The sequence below is a fragment of the Mustelus asterias genome, unplaced genomic scaffold, assembly GCF_964213995.1.
Source record: "Mustelus asterias unplaced genomic scaffold, sMusAst1.hap1.1 HAP1_SCAFFOLD_73, whole genome shotgun sequence".
NCBI lineage: Eukaryota > Metazoa > Chordata > Chondrichthyes > Carcharhiniformes > Triakidae > Mustelus > Mustelus asterias.
The window spans coordinates 499,291-516,353 of record NW_027590133.1 but is presented as its reverse complement, the minus strand read 5'-3'; positions in this window follow the sequence as shown (position 1 = coordinate 516,353).

Here is a 17,063-nt window from a genome sequence, read left to right as displayed (position 1 = left end):
GCCCTCCTCATTGTCAGGGGGCACTCCTCATTGTCAGGGGGCACTCCTAATTGACGGTGGGGCACTCCGCATTTACAGAGTTTCTCTTCATTGACAGGGGGCACTCTTCATAGAGGGGGGGGGAACGCCTCATTGATTGTGGGCACTTCTCATTGACAGGAGGCACATCACATTGACGGGGAGGGGGGACACTCCTTATTGAAGGGGGGCGCACCTCATTAATGGGGGGCACTCATCATTGACAGGGGCTCTCCTCATTGACAGGGGGCACGCCTCATTGGCGTGGGCACTCTTCATTGACAGGGAGCACTGCATATTGACCCGGGGCATTCGTCATTGACGGGGGGCACTCCTCAATGTCAGGGGGCACTCCTAATTGACGGTGGGGCACTCCTCATTGACAGAGTTACTCCTCATTGACAGGGGGCTCTCGTCATTGACAGGGGGCACTCCTCATTGACGGGGGCACTGGTCATTGACAGCGGGCACTCATTGACAGGGGGCACTCCTCATTGACAGGGGGCACTCCTCATTGAAAGCGGGGACTCCTCATTGAAAGGGGGCACTCCTCATTGACAGGGGGCACTCTTCATTGACAGGGGGTACTCCTCATTGACCAGGGCACTGCTCATTGACAGGGGGCTCTCCTCATTGACAGCGGCACTTCTCATTGACAGGGGGCACTCTTCATAGACGGGGGGGATCGCCTCATTGACAGTGGGCACTTCTCATTGACAGGGGGCACTCCTCATTGACGGGGGCACTGGTCATTGACAGGGGGCACTCCTCATTGACGGGGGGCACTCCTCATTGACAGGGGGCACTCCTCATTGACAGCGGGGACTTCTCATTGAAAGGGGGCACTCCTCATTGACAGGGGGCACTCCTCATTGACAGGGAGCACTCCTCAAGGTCAGGCGGCACTCCTAATTGACGGTGGGGCACTCCTCATTTACAGAGTTACTCCTCATTGACAGGGGGCTCTCGTCATTGACAGGGGGCACTCCTCACTGACGGAGGCACTGGTCATTGACAGGGGGCACTCCTCATTGACAGGGGGCACTCCTCATTGACAGGGGGCACTCCTCATTGACAGCGGGGACTTCTCATTGAAAGGGGGCACTCCTCATTGACAGGGGGCACTCCTCATTGACAAGGGGTACTCCTCATTGACTGTTGCACTGCTCATTGACAGGGGGGTCTGCTCATTGACAGGGGGCACTCCTCATTGACAGGGGGTACTCCTCATTGGCGTGGGGACTCCTCATTGAGAGAAGGATCTCATCATTGACACAGGGCACTCATCAGTGACAGGGGTCACTCCTCATGGACAGGGCAATCTCATTGACAAGGGGCACTCCTCATTGACGGGGGCACTCCTCATTGACCGGAGGCACTCCTCATTGTCAGGGGGCACTCCTCATTGTCAGGGGGCACTCCTAATTGACGGTGGGGCACTCCTCATTTACAGACTTACTCCTCATTGATAGGGGGCTCTCGTCATTGACAGGGGGCACTCCTCACTGACGGGGGCACTCCTCATTGACAGGGGGCACTTCTCATTGACAGGGGGCACTCCTCATTGACGGGGGCACTGGTCATTGACAGGGGGCACTCCTCATTGACGGGGGGCACTCCTCATTGACAGGGGGCACTCCTCATTGACAGCGGGGACTTCTCATTGAAAGGGGGCACTCCTCATTGACAGGGGGCACTCCTCATTGACAGGGAGCACTCCTCAAGGTCAGGCGGCACTCCTAATTGACGGTGGGGCACTCCTCATTTACAGAGTTACTCCTCATTGACAGGGGGCTCTCGTCATTGACAGGGGGCACTCCTCACTGACGGAGGCACTGGTCATTGACAGGGGGCACTCCTCATTGACAGGGGGCACTCCTCATTGACAGGGGGCACTCCTCATTGACAGCGGGGACTTCTCATTGAAAGGGGGCACTCCTCATTGACAGGGGGCACTCCTCATTGACAAGGGGTACTCCTCATTGACTGTTGCACTGCTCATTGACAGGGGGGTCTGCTCATTGACAGGGGGCACTCCTCATTGACAGGGGGTACTCCTCATTGGCGTGGGGACTCCTCATTGACAGAAGGATCTCATCATTGACACAGGGCACTCATCAGTGACAGGGGTCACTCCTCATGGACAGGGCAATCTCATTGACAAGGGGCACTCCTCATTGACGGGGGCACTCCTCATTGACCGGAGGCACTCCTCATTGTCAGGGGGCACTCCTCATTGTCAGGGGGCACTCCTAATTGACGGTGGGGCACTCCTCATTTACAGACTTACTCCTCATTGATAGGGGGCTCTCGTCATTGACAGGGGGCACTCCTCACTGACGGGGGCACTCCTCATTGACAGGGGGCACTTTTCATTGACAGGAGGCACTCCTCATTGACAGGGGGCACTCCTCATTGACAGCGGGCACTCCTCATTGAAAGTGGGCACTCCTCATTGACACGGGGCACTCCTCATTGACAGGGGGTACTCCTCATTGACAAGTGCAAATCTCACTGACAGGGGGCACTCCTCATTGACGGGGGGTGTGCATTCCTTATTGACCGGGGGCACTTCTCATTGACAGGGGGCACTCCTCATTGTCAGGGGGTACTCCTCAGTGACAGGGGGCACGCCTCATTGGCGTGGGCACTCTTCATTGACAGGGAGCACTGCATATTGACCCGGGGCATTCGTCATTGACGGGGGGCACTCCTCAATGTCAGGGGGCACTCCTAATTGACGGTGGGGCACTCCTCATTGACAGAGTTACTCCTCATTGACAGGGGGCTCTCGTCATTGACAGGGGGCACTCCTCATTGACGGGGGCACTGGTCATTGACAGCGGGCACTCATTGACAGGGGGCACTCCTCATTGACAGGGGGCACTCCTCATTGAAAGCGGGGACTCCTCATTGAAAGGGGGCACTCCTCATTGACAGGGGGCACTCTTCATTGACAGGGGGTACTCCTCATTGACCAGGGCACTGCTCATTGACAGGGGGCTCTCCTCATTGACAGCGGCACTTCTCATTGACAGGGGGCACTCTTCATAGACGGGGGGGATCGCCTCATTGACAGTGGGCACTTCTCATTGACAGGGGGCACTCCTCATTGACGGGGGCACTGGTCATTGACAGGGGGCACTCCTCATTGACGGGGGGCACTCCTCATTGACAGGGGGCACTCCTCATTGACAGCGGGGACTTCTCATTGAAAGGGGGCACTCCTCATTGACAGGGGGCACTCCTCATTGACAGGGAGCACTCCTCAAGGTCAGGCGGCACTCCTAATTGACGGTGGGGCACTCCTCATTTACAGAGTTACTCCTCATTGACAGGGGGCTCTCGTCATTGACAGGGGGCACTCCTCACTGACGGAGGCACTGGTCATTGACAGGGGGCACTCCTCATTGACAGGGGGCACTCCTCATTGACAGGGGGCACTCCTCATTGACAGCGGGGACTTCTCATTGAAAGGGGGCACTCCTCATTGACAGGGGGCACTCCTCATTGACAAGGGGTACTCCTCATTGACTGTTGCACTGCTCATTGACAGGGGGGTCTGCTCATTGACAGGGGGCACTCCTCATTGACAGGGGGTACTCCTCATTGGCGTGGGGACTCCTCATTGACAGAAGGATCTCATCATTGACACAGGGCACTCATCAGTGACAGGGGTCACTCCTCATGGACAGGGCAATCTCATTGACAAGGGGCACTCCTCATTGACGGGGGCACTCCTCATTGACCGGAGGCACTCCTCATTGTCAGGGGGCACTCCTCATTGTCAGGGGGCACTCCTAATTGACGGTGGGGCACTCCTCATTTACAGACTTACTCCTCATTGATAGGGGGCTCTCGTCATTGACAGGGGGCACTCCTCACTGACGGGGGCACTCCTCATTGACAGGGGGCACTTTTCATTGACAGGAGGCACTCCTCATTGACAGGGGGCACTCCTCATTGACAGCGGGCACTCCTCATTGAAAGTGGGCACTCCTCATTGACACGGGGCACTCCTCATTGACAGGGGGTACTCCTCATTGACAAGTGCAAATCTCACTGACAGGGGGCACTCCTCATTGACGGGGGGTGTGCATTCCTTATTGACCGGGGGCACTTCTCATTGACAGGGGGCACTCCTCATTGTCAGGGGGTACTCCTCAGTGACAGGGGGTACTCCTCATTTACAGGGGTACTGCTCATTGACAAGCGGCACTCCTCATTGACGGCGGGCACTTCTCATTGACAGGGGGCACTCCTCATTTACGGGGGGGGGGGGTGCACTCCTTATTGACCGGGGGCACTTCTCATTGACAGGGGCACTCCTCATTGAGAGGGCGTACTCCTGATTGACAGGGGGCTCTCCTCATTGACAGGGGGCACTCCTCATTGACGGGGGCACTGGTCATTGACAGGGGGCACTCCTCATTGACAGGGGGCACTCCTCATTGACAGGGGGCACTCTCATTGCAGCGGGGACTCCTCATTGAAAGGGGGCACTCCTCATTGACAGGGGGCTCTCCTCATGGACAGCGGGTACTCTTCATTGACAAGGGCACTGCTCATTGACAGGGGGTTCTCCTCATTGACAGGGGGCACTCCTCATTGACAAGGGGTACTCCTCATTGGCGTGGGGACTCCTTATTGACAGAAGGCTCTCATCATTGACAGAGGGCACTCATCAGTGACAGGGGTCACTCCTCATTGACAGAGATCACTCCTCATTATTAGTTGGCACTCCGCATTGTCAGGGGGCCTCCGCATTTACAGTGGGCCCTCCTCATTGACAGGGGGCACTCCTCATTGAAGGGGGACACTCCTCATTGACAGGAAGCACTCCTCATTAACGGGGGGCACTACTAATTGACGGTGGGGCACTCCTCATTTACAGAGTTACTGCTCATTGACAGGGGGCTCTCGTCATTGACAGGGGGCACTCCTCATTGACGGGGGCACTCCTCATTGACAGGGGGCACTCCTCGTTGACAGGGGGCACTCCTCATTGACAGGGGGCACTCCTCATTGACAGTGGGCACTCCTGATTGAACGGGGCACTCCTCATTGATAGGGGGCACTCCTCATTGACAGGGGGTACTCCTCATTGACGGGGGGGTGTGCATTCATTGTTGACCGGGGGCACTTCTCATTGACAGGGGGCACACCTCATTGTCAGGGGGTACTCCTCAGTGACAGGGGGTACTCCTCATTTACAGGAGTACTGCTCATTGACAAGCAGCACTCCTCATTGACAACGGGCACTTCTAATTGACAGGGGGCACTCCGCATTTACGGGGGGGTGGGGGGGGGGGGGTGGGGGGCTGGTGCACTCCTTATTGACCGGGGTCACTTCTCATTGACAGGGGGCACTCCTCATTGACAGGGGGTACTCCTCATTGACAGGGGGGGTTTCCTCATTGGTAGGGTGGTCTCCTCATTGAAAGGGGGCACTCATCATTGACATCAGGCACTCCTCATTGACAGGAAGCACTCCTCATTAACAGGGGGAACTCCGTCTTGACACCAGTCAGTCCTCATCGACAGGGCCATCTCATTGAAAAGTGGCACTTATCATTGACAGGGGGTACTCTTCATAGAAGGGTGGCACTACTCATTGACAGGGGGCACTACTCATTGACGGGTGGGGGCATCCCTCATTGACGTGCGGCACTCCTCATTGACATTGGGCCCTCCGCATTGACTGGGGGCAAAACCCATTGACAGGGGGCACTCCTCATTGACAGGGGGCACTCCACATTGACAGGGGGCACGCCTCATTGACAGGGGGCACTCCTCATTGACAGGGGCACTGCTTATTGACAGGGGGCAGTCCACATTGACAGTGGGCACTCATATTTGATAGCGGGCTCTCCTCATTGACAGGGGGTCTCCGCATTGACAGGGGGCAATACCCATTGACACGGGGCACTCCTCATTGACAGGGGGCACTCCACATTGACAGGGGGCACTCCTCATTGACAGGGGGCACTCCTCATTGACAGGGGGCACTCCTCATTGACAGCGGGGACTTCTCATTGAAAGGGGGCACTCCTCATTGACAGGGGGCACTCCTCATTGACAAGGGGTACTCCTCATTGACAGTTGCACTGCTCATTGACAGGGGGGTCTGCTCATTGACAGGGGGCACTCCTCATTGACAGGGGGTACTCCTCATTGGCGTGGGGACTCCTCATTGACAGAAGGATCTCATCATTGACACAGGGCACTCATCAGTGACAGGGGTCACTCCTCATGGACAGGGCAATCTCATTGACAAGGGGCACTCCTCATTGACGGGGGCACTCCTCATTGACCGGAGGCACTCCTCATTGTCAGGGGGCACTCCTCATTGTCAGCGGGCACTCCTAATTGACGGTGGGGCACTCCTCATTTACAGACTTACTCCTCATTGATAGGGGGCTCTCGTCATTGACAGGGGGCACTCCTCACTGTCGGGGGCACTCCTCATTGACAGGGGGCACTTTTCATTGACAGGAGGCACTCCTCATTGACAGGGGGCACTCCTCATTGACAGCGGGCACTCCTCATTGAAAGTGGGCACTCCTCATTGACACGGGGCACTCCTCATTGACAGGGGGTACTCCTCATTGACAAGTGCAAATCTCACTGACAGGGGGCACTCCTCATTGACGGGGGGGTGTGCATTCCTTATTGACCGGGGGCACTTCTCATTGACAGGGGGCACTCCTCATTGTCAGGGGGTACTCCTCAGTGACAGGGGGTACTCCTCATTTACAGGGGTACTGCTCATTGACAAGCGGCACTCCTCATTGACGGCGGGCACTTCTCATTGACAGGGGGCACTCCTCATTTACGGGGGGGGGGGGGGTGCACTCCTTATTGACCGGGGGCACTTCTCATTGACAGGGGCACTCCTCATTGAGAGGGCGTACTCCTGATTGACAGGGGGCTCTCCTCATTGACAGGGGGCACTCCTCATTGACGGGGGCACTGGTCATTGACAGGGGGCACTCCTCATTGACAGGGGGCACTCCTCATTGACAGGGGGCACTCTCATTGCAGCGGGGACTCCTCATTGAAAGGGGGCACTCCTCATTGACAGGGGGCTCTCCTCATGGACAGCGGGTACTCTTCATTGACAAGGGCACTGCTCATTGACAGGGGGTTCTCCTCATTGACAGGGGGCACTCCTCATTGACAAGGGGTACTCCTCATTGGCGTGGGGACTCCTCATTGACAGAAGGCTCTCATCATTGACAGAGGGCAATCATCAGTGACAGGGGTCACTCCTCATTGACAGAGATCACTCCTCATTATTAGTTGGCACTCCGCATTGTCAGGGGGCCACCGCATTTACAGTGGGCCCTCCTCATTGACAGGGGGCACTCCTCATTGAAGGGGGACACTACTCATTGACAGGAAGCACTCCTCATTAACGGGGGGCACTACTAATTGACGGTGGGGCACTCCTCATTTACAGAGTTACTGCTCATTGACAGGGGGCTCTCGTCATTGACAGGGGGCACTCCTCATTGACGGGGGCACTCCTCATTGACAGGGGGCACTCCTCGTTGACAGGGGGCACTCCTCATTGACAGGGGGCACTCCTCATTGACAGTGGGCACTCCTGATTGAAAGGGGCACTCCTCATTGATAGGGGGCACTCCTCATTGACAGGGGGTACTCCTCATTGACGGGGGGGTGTGCATTCATTGTTGACCGGGGGCACTTCTCATTGACAGGGGGCACACCTCATTGTCAGGGGGTACTCCTCAGTGACAGGGGGTACTCCTCATTTACAGGAGTACTGCTCATTGACAAGCAGCACTCCTCATTGACAACGGGCACTTCTAATTGACAGGGGGCACTCCGCATTTACGGGGGGGTGGGGGGGGGGTGGGGGGCTGGTGCACTCCTTATTGACCGGGGTCACTTCTCATTGACAGGGGGCACTCCTCATTGACAGGGGGTACTCCTCATTGACAGGGGGGGTTTCCTCATTGGTAGGGTGGTCTCCTCATTGAAAGGGGGCACTCATCATTGACATCAGGCACTCCTTATTGACAGGAAGCACTCCTCATTAACAGGGGGAACTCCGTCTTGACACCAGTCAGTCCTCATCGACAGGGCCATCTCATTGAAAAGGGGCACTTATCATTGACAGGGGGTACTCTTCATAGAAGGGTGGCACTACTCATTGACAGGGGGCACTACTCATTGACGGGTGGGGGCATCCCTCATTGACGTGCGGCACTCCTCATTGACATTGGGCCCTCCGCATTGACTGGGGGCAAAACCCATTGACAGGGGGCACTCCTCATTGACAGGGGGCACTCCACATTGACAGGGGGCACGCCTCATTGACAGGGGGCACTCCTCATTGACAGGGGCACTGCTTATTGACAGGGGGCAGTCCACATTGACAGTGGGCACTCATATTTGATAGCGGGCTCTCCTCATTGACAGGGGGTCTCCGCATTGACAGGGGGCAATACCCATTGACACGGGGCACTCCTCATTGACAGGGGGCACTCCACATTGACAGGGGGCACTCCTCATTGACAGGGGGTACTCCACATTGACAGGGGCACTGCTTATTGACAGGGGGCACACCACATTGAAAGCGGGCACTTCTCATTGACAGGGGGCACTCCTCATTGACGGGGGGGGGGGGTGTGCACTCCTTATGGAGCGGGGGCACTTCTCATTGACAGGGGGCACTCCTCATTGACACGGGGTACTCCTCATTGACAGGGGGCACTCCTCATTGACAGCGGGGTCTCCACATTGACAGGGGGCACTCCTCATTGACAGGGGGTGCTCCGCATTGGCGTGGGCACTGCTCATTGACAGGGGGTCCACTTTATCATAGAATCATAGAATCCCTACAGTACAGAAGGAGACCATTCGGCCCATCGAGTCTGTACCGACCACTATCCCACCCTATCCCCATAACCCCAAATATTTATCCTGCTAATCAACCCGATACTCCGGTCAATTTCGCATGGCCAATCAACCTAACCCGCATATCTTTACCCCCCTGTCAAGGAGCAGTGCCCTTGTCAATGAAGAGTACCCGCTGTCAATGAGGAGAGCCCCCTGTCAATGAGGAGTGCCCCCTTTCAATGAGGAGTCCCCGCTGCAATGAGGAGTAACCCTGTAAATGAGGAGTGCCCCCTGTCAATCAGGAGTGTCGCCTGTCAATGAGGAGCTTCCCCCGTCAGGCACTCCGAGTTGACAGCGTGCACTCCTCATTGAGAGGGGGCACTCCTCATTGACAGGGGGCACACCTCATTGACAGGGGGCACTCCTCATTGACAGAGGGCACACCTGATTGACAGCGGGAACTCCTCATTGACAGCGGCCACTCCTCGTTGACAGGGGACACACCTCATTCACAGGGGGCAGTCCGCATTGACCGGGGGCAGTCATAGTTGATAGCGGGCACTCCTCATTGACAGGGGGCACTCCTCATTGACAGGGGGCACTCTTCAGAGACGGGTGGGGGCACTCCTCATTGACAGGGGGCACTCCTCATTGACGGGGAGGTTCACTCCTTATTGCTGGGGGGGCACTCCTCATTGAGGGGGGCACTCCTCATTGACAGGGGACACTCCTCATTGACAGGGGGTACTCCTCATTGACAGGGGGCACTCCTCTTTGACAGGGGGCACACCTCATTGACAGCGGGCACTTCTCATTGACAGGGGGCACTCCTCATTGACGTGGGGGCACTCCTTATTGACGGGGGGCACTCCTCATTGACAGCGGGCACTTCTCATTAACAGGGGGCACTACTCAGTGACGGGGGGGGGGGTGCATCCTTATTGACGGGGGGTACTCCTCTTTGACAGGCGACACTCTCCAGAGACGGGGGGGGTGCACTCCTCATTGATAGGGGGCTCTCCTCATTGACAGGGGGCACTTGTCATTGACAGGGGGCACTCCGCATTGACGGGGCAGGCATTCCAAATTGACAGGGGTCCCTCCTAATTTAGAGGGTCAGTCCTCATTGACAGGGGGCACTCATCATTGACTGTGGACACTCATAATTGACAGGGTCACTCCTCATTGACAGGGGGCACTCATCATTGACTGGGGACACTCATCATTGACAGGGTCACACCTCATTGACAGGGGGCACTCATAATTGACAGGGGGCACTCCTCATTGACGGGGGGGGGGGGGGTGTGCACTCCTTATGGAGCGGGGGCACTTCTCATTGACAGGGGGCACTCCTCATTGACACGGGGTACTCCTCATTGACAGGGGGCACTCCTCATTGACAGCGGGGTCTCCACATTGACAGGGGGCACTCCTCATTGACAGGGGGTGCTCCGCATTGGCGTGGGCACTGCTCATTGACAGGGGGTCCACTTTATCATAGAATCATAGAATCCCTACAGTACAGAAGGAGACCATTCGGCCCATCGAGTCTGTACCGACCACTATCCCACCCTATCCCCATAACCCCAAATATTTATCCTGCTAATCAACCCGATACTCCGGTCAATTTCGCATGGCCAATCAACCTAACCCGCATATCTTTACCCCCCTGTCAAGGAGCAGTGCCCTTGTCAATGAAGAGTACCCGCTGTCAATGAGGAGAGCCCCCTGTCAATGAGGAGTGCCCCCTTTCAATGAGGAGTCCCCGCTGCAATGAGGAGTAACCCTGTAAATGAGGAGTGCCCCCTGTCAATCAGGAGTGTCGCCTGTCAATGAGGAGCTTCCCCCGTCAGGCACTCCGAGTTGACAGCGTGCACTCCTCATTGAGAGGGGGCACTCCTCATTGACAGGGGGCACACCTCATTGACAGGGGGCACTCCTCATTGACAGAGGGCACACCTGATTGACAGCGGGAACTCCTCATTGACAGCGGCCACTCCTCGTTGACAGGGGACACACCTCATTCACAGGGGGCAGTCCGCATTGACCGGGGGCAGTCATAGTTGATAGCGGGCACTCCTCATTGACAGGGGGCACTCCTCATTGACAGGGGGCACTCTTCAGAGACGGGTGGGGGCACTCCTCATTGACAGGGGGCACTCCTCATTGACGGGGAGGTTCACTCCTTATTGCTGGGGGGGCACTCCTCATTGAGGGGGGCACTCCTCATTGACAGGGGACACTCCTCATTGACAGGGGGTACTCCTCATTGACAGGGGGCACTCCTCTTTGACAGGGGGCACACCTCATTGACAGCGGGCACTTCTCATTGACAGGGGGCACTCCTCATTGACGTGGGGGCACTCCTTATTGACGGGGGGCACTCCTCATTGACAGCGGGCACTTCTCATTAACAGGGGGCACTACTCAGTGACGGGGGGGGGGTGCATCCTTATTGACGGGGGGTACTCCTCTTTGACAGGCGACACTCTCCAGAGACGGGGGGGGGTGCACTCCTCATTGATAGGGGGCTCTCCTCATTGACAGGGGGCACTTGTCATTGACAGGGGGCACTCCGCATTGACGGGGCAGGCATTCCAAATTGACAGGGGTCCCTCCTAATTTAGAGGGTCAGTCCTCATTGACAGGGGGCACTCATCATTGACTGTGGACACTCATAATTGACAGGGTCACTCCTCATTGACAGGGGGCACTCATCATTGACTGGGGACACTCATCATTGACAGGGTCACACCTCATTGACAGGGGGCACTCATAATTGACAGGGGGCACTCCTCATTGACAGGGGGCACTCCTCATTGACAGGGGGTACTCCTCATTGACAGCGGGCACATTTCATTGGCGGGGGCACTCGTCATTGACGGAGTTTGGGTACTCCTTATAGACGGGGGTTCTCCTCATTGACAGGGGGCACTCTTCAGAGATGGGAGGGCACTCCTCATTGACAGGGCGCACTCCTCATTGACAGCGGCACTCCTCATTGAGGGGGGCACTCCTTATTGACGGGGGGCACTCCTCATTGACTGGGGGCACTCTTCAGAGACGGGGGGCACTCCTCGTTGGCAGGGGGCACTCCTCATTGACAGGGGTCATTCGTCATTGAAGGGGGCACTGCTCATTGATGGGCGGCACACCAAATTTACAGCGGTCAGTCCTCATTGATGTGCGCACTCCTCATTGAGGTATCTCCTCATTGCCAGGGGGCACTTATCATTGAATAGGATTAGTCCCCGCCGACAGGGTGCACTCCTCATTGACAGGGGGCACTCCTCATTGACAGGAGGCACACGTTATTGAAACGGGGAACTCCTCATAGACGGGGGGGGGGGGGCACGCCTCATTGACAGGGGGCACTCGTCAATGACAGGGGGCACTCCTCATTGACAGCGGGGTCTCCACATTGACAGGGGGCACTCCTCATTGACAGGGGGTGCTCCGCATTGGCGTGGGCACTGCTCATTGACAGGGGGTCCACTTTATCATAGAATCATAGAATCCCTACAGTACAGAAGGAGACCATTCGGCCCATCGAGTCTGTACCGACCACTATCCCACCCTATCCCCATAACCCCAAATATTTATCCTGCTAATCAACCCGATACTCCGGTCAATTTCGCATGGCCAATCAACCTAACCCGCATATCTTTACCCCCCTGTCAAGGAGCAGTGCCCTTGTCAATGAAGAGTACCCGCTGTCAATGAGGAGAGCCCCCTGTCAATGAGGAGTGCCCCCTTTCAATGAGGAGTCCCCGCTGCAATGAGGAGTAACCCTGTAAATGAGGAGTGCCCCCTGTCAATCAGGAGTGTCGCCTGTCAATGAGGAGCTTCCCCCTTCAGGCACTCCGAGTTGACAGCGTGCACTCCTCATTGAGAGGGGGCACTCCTCATTGACAGGGGGCACACCTCATTGACAGGGGGCACTCCTCATTGACAGAGGGCACACCTGATTGACAGCGGGAACTCCTCATTGACAGCGGCCACTCCTCGTTGACAGGGGACACACCTCATTCACAGGGGGCAGTCCGCATTGACCGGGGGCAGTCATAGTTGATAGCGGGCACTCCTCATTGACAGGGGGCACTCCTCATTGACAGGGGGCACTCTTCAGAGACGGGTGGGGGCACTCCTTATTGACAGGGGGCACTCCTCATTGACGGGGAGGTTCACTCCTTATTGCTGGGGGGGCACTCCTCATTGAGGGGGGCACTCCTCATTGACAGGGGACACTCCTCATTGACAGGGGGTACTCCTCATTGACAGGGGGCACTCCTCTTTGACAGGGGGCACACCTCATTGACAGCGGGCACTTCTCATTGACAGGGGGCACTCCTCATTGACGTGGGGGCACTCCTTATTGACGGGGGGCACTCCTCATTGACAGCGGGCACTTCTCATTAACAGGGGGCACTACTCAGTGACGGGGGGGGGGGGTGCATCCTTATTGACGGGGGGTACTCCTCTTTGACAGGCGACACTCTCCAGAGACGGGGGGGGTGCACTCCTCATTGATAGGGGGCTCTCCTCATTGACAGGGGGCACTTGTCATTGACAGGGGGCACTCCGCATTGACGGGGCAGGCATTCCAAATTGACAGGGGTCCCTCCTAATTTAGAGGGTCAGTCCTCATTGACAGGGGGCACTCATCATTGACTGTGGACACTCATAATTGACAGGGTCACTCCTCATTGACAGGGGGCACTCATCATTGACTGGGGACACTCATCATTGACAGGGTCACACCTCATTGACAGGGGGCACTCATAATTGACAGGGGGCACTCCTCATTGACAGGGGGCACTCCTCATTGACAGGGGGTACTCCTCATTGACAGCGGGCACATTTCATTGGCGGGGGCACTCGTCATTGACGGAGGGTGGGTACTCCTTATAGACGGGGGTTCTCCTCATTGACAGGGGGCACTCTTCAGAGATGGGAGGGCACTCCTCATTGACAGGGCGCACTCCTCATTGACAGCGGCACTCCTCATTGAGGGGGGCACTCCTTATTGACGGGGGGCACTCCTCATTGACTGGGGGCACTCTTCAGAGACGGGGGGCACTCCTCGTTGGCAGGGGGCACTCCTCATTGACAGGGGTCATTCGTCATTGAAGGGGGCACTGCTCATTGATGGGCGGCACACCAAATTTACAGCGGTCAGTCCTCATTGATGTGCGCACTCCTCATTGAGGTATCTCCTCATTGCCAGGGGGCACTTATCATTGAATAGGATTAGTCCCCGCCGACAGGGTGCACTCCTCATTGACAGGGGGCACTCCTCATTGACAGGAGGCACACGTTATTGAAACGGGGAACTCCTCATAGACGGGGGGGGGGGCACGCCTCATTGACAGGGGGCACTCGTCAATGACAGGGGGCACTCCTCATTGAAAGGGGGCACACCTCATTGACGGGGGGCATTGCTCATTGACAGGGATCACTCCTCGTTGACAGGGGACACACATCATTGACTGGGGGCACTCCTCATTGACAGGGTCACTCATTGTCAGAGGGCACTCCTCATTCACAGGGGTCACTCCTCGTTGTCAGGGTGCCCGCTGCATTTACAGGGGGCACTCCTCATTGACAGGGGCACTCCTCATTGACAGCGGGCACTCTTCAGAGATGGGGGGCACTCCTCATTGACAGGGCGCACTCCTCATTGACAGCGGGCACTTCTCATTAACAGGGGGCGCTACTCATTGATGGGCGGGTGTGCATCCTTATTCACGGGGGGCACTCCTCATTGACACGGAGCACTCTTCAGAGACGGGGGGGGCACTCCTGATTGACAGGGGGCACTCCTCATTTACAGGGGGCACTTCTCATTGACAGGGGGCACTCTTCATTGATGGGGGGGGGGGGTGTCACACCTTATTGAAGGGGTGGGGCACTCCTCATTAACGGGAGCACTCGTCATTGACAGGGGGCTCACCTCATTGACAGGGGGCACTCCTCATTGGCCTGGGCACTCTTCATTCACAGGGGGCACTGCTCATTGACCGGGGTCATTCGTCATTGACGGGGGGCACTCCTCATTGACAGAAGGCACTCATCATTTACAGAGGGCACTCATCATTGACAGGAGTCACTCCTCATTGACACAGTCCACTCCTCATTGTCAGCGGGCACTCCTCATTGTCAGGGGGCACTCTGCATTGTCAGGGGGCACTCCGCATTTACAGGGGGCACTCCTCTTTGACAGCGGGCACTCCTCATTGACAGGGGGCACTCCTCATTGACTGCGGGCACTTCTCATTGACAGGGGGCACTCCTCATTGACAGCGGGCACTTCACATTGACAGGGGGCACTCCTCATTGACGGTGGGGGGGCACTCCTTATTGACGGGGGGCACTCCTCATTGACAGGGGGCACTCATCAGAGACGGGGGGGCACTCCTTATTGACAGGGGGCACTCCTCATTGACAGCGGGCACTTCTCATTAACAGGGGGCGCTACCCATTGACGGGGGGTTGCATCCTTATTGACGGGAGGCACTGCTCATTGACAGGGGGCACTCTTCATAGACGGGGGGAACGCCTCATTGACAGTGGGCACGTCTCATTGACAGGAGGCATTCCTCATTGACGGGGAGGGGGGACACTCATTATTGAACGGGGGGCACTCCTCATTAATGGGGGGCACTCATCATTGACAGGGGGCTCTCCTCATTGACAGGGGGCATTCGTCATTGACGGGGGGCACTCCTCATTGACAGAAGGCACTCATCATTTACAGAGCGCGCTCTTCATTGACAGGGGTCACTCCTCATTGACAGAGGTCACTCCTCATTGACGGGGCAGGTATTCAAAATTGACAGGCGTCCCTCCTAATTGAGAGGGGGCTCTTCTCATTGACAGGGGGCACTCATCATTGACAGCGGGCACTCCTCTTTGACAGCGGGCACTTATCATTGAATAGGATCAGTCCCCGCTGTCAGGGTGCACTCCTCATTGACAGGGGGCCCTCCTCATTGACAGGAGGCACACGTTATTGACACGGGGAACTCCTCATAGACGGGGTGGGGCACGCCTCATTGACAGGGGGCACTCGTCAATAACAGGGGGCACTCCTCATTGAAAGGGGGCACACCTCATTGACGGGGGCATTGCTCATTGACAGGGATCACTCCTCGTTGACAGGGGACACACATCATTGACTGGGGGCACTCCTCATTAACAGGGTCACTCAGTGTCAGAGGGCACTCCTCATTCACAGGGGTCACTCCTCGTTGTCAGGGTGCCCTCTGCATTTACAGGGGGCCCTCCCCATTGACAGGGGGCTTTCCTCATTGATAGGGGGCACTCCTCATTGACAGGGATCGCTCCCCGTTGACAGGGGACACACCTCATTGACTGGGGGCACTCCTCATTGACGGGGGGCATTGCTAATTGACTGGGGGCCCTCCTCATTGACAGGGGGCACACGTCATTGACTGGGAACACTCATCATTGACAGGGTGCACTCCTCATTTACGGGGTCACGCCTCATTTCCAGTGCCACTCCTCATTGACGGGCGGAACTCCTCATTGACAGGGCACTCCTCATTGACACGGGGCACTCCTCATTGACTGGGGGTACTCCTCATTGACGGGGGGCTCTCCTCATTGACAGGAGACACTCCTCATTGACAGCGGGCACTTCTCATTGACAAGGGGCACTCCTCATTGACATGGGGTGGGCACTCCTTATTGACGGGGGGCACTCCTCATTGACAGGGGACACTCTTCAGAGATGGGGGGGCACTCCCCATTGACAGGGGACACTCCTCATTGACGGCGGGCACTCATCATGAACAGGGGGCACCACTCATTGACGGGGGGTGCATCCTTATTGACGGGAGGCACTCCTCATTGACAGGGGGGAACTCTCCAGAGACGTGGGGGGGGGGCACTCCTCATTGACAGGGGGCACTCCTCATTGACAGGGGGCACTTCTCATTGACAGGGGGCACTCCTCATTGACGGGGTGGTCACTCATTATTGACGGGGGGGGGCACTCCTCATTAACGGGGGCGACTCATCATTGACAGGGGGCTCTCCTCATTGACAGGGAGCACTCCACATTGGCGTGGGCACTCTTCGTTGACAGGGGGCATTGCTCATTGACCGGGGGCATTCATCATTGTCGGGGGGCACTCCGCATTGACAGAAGCCAC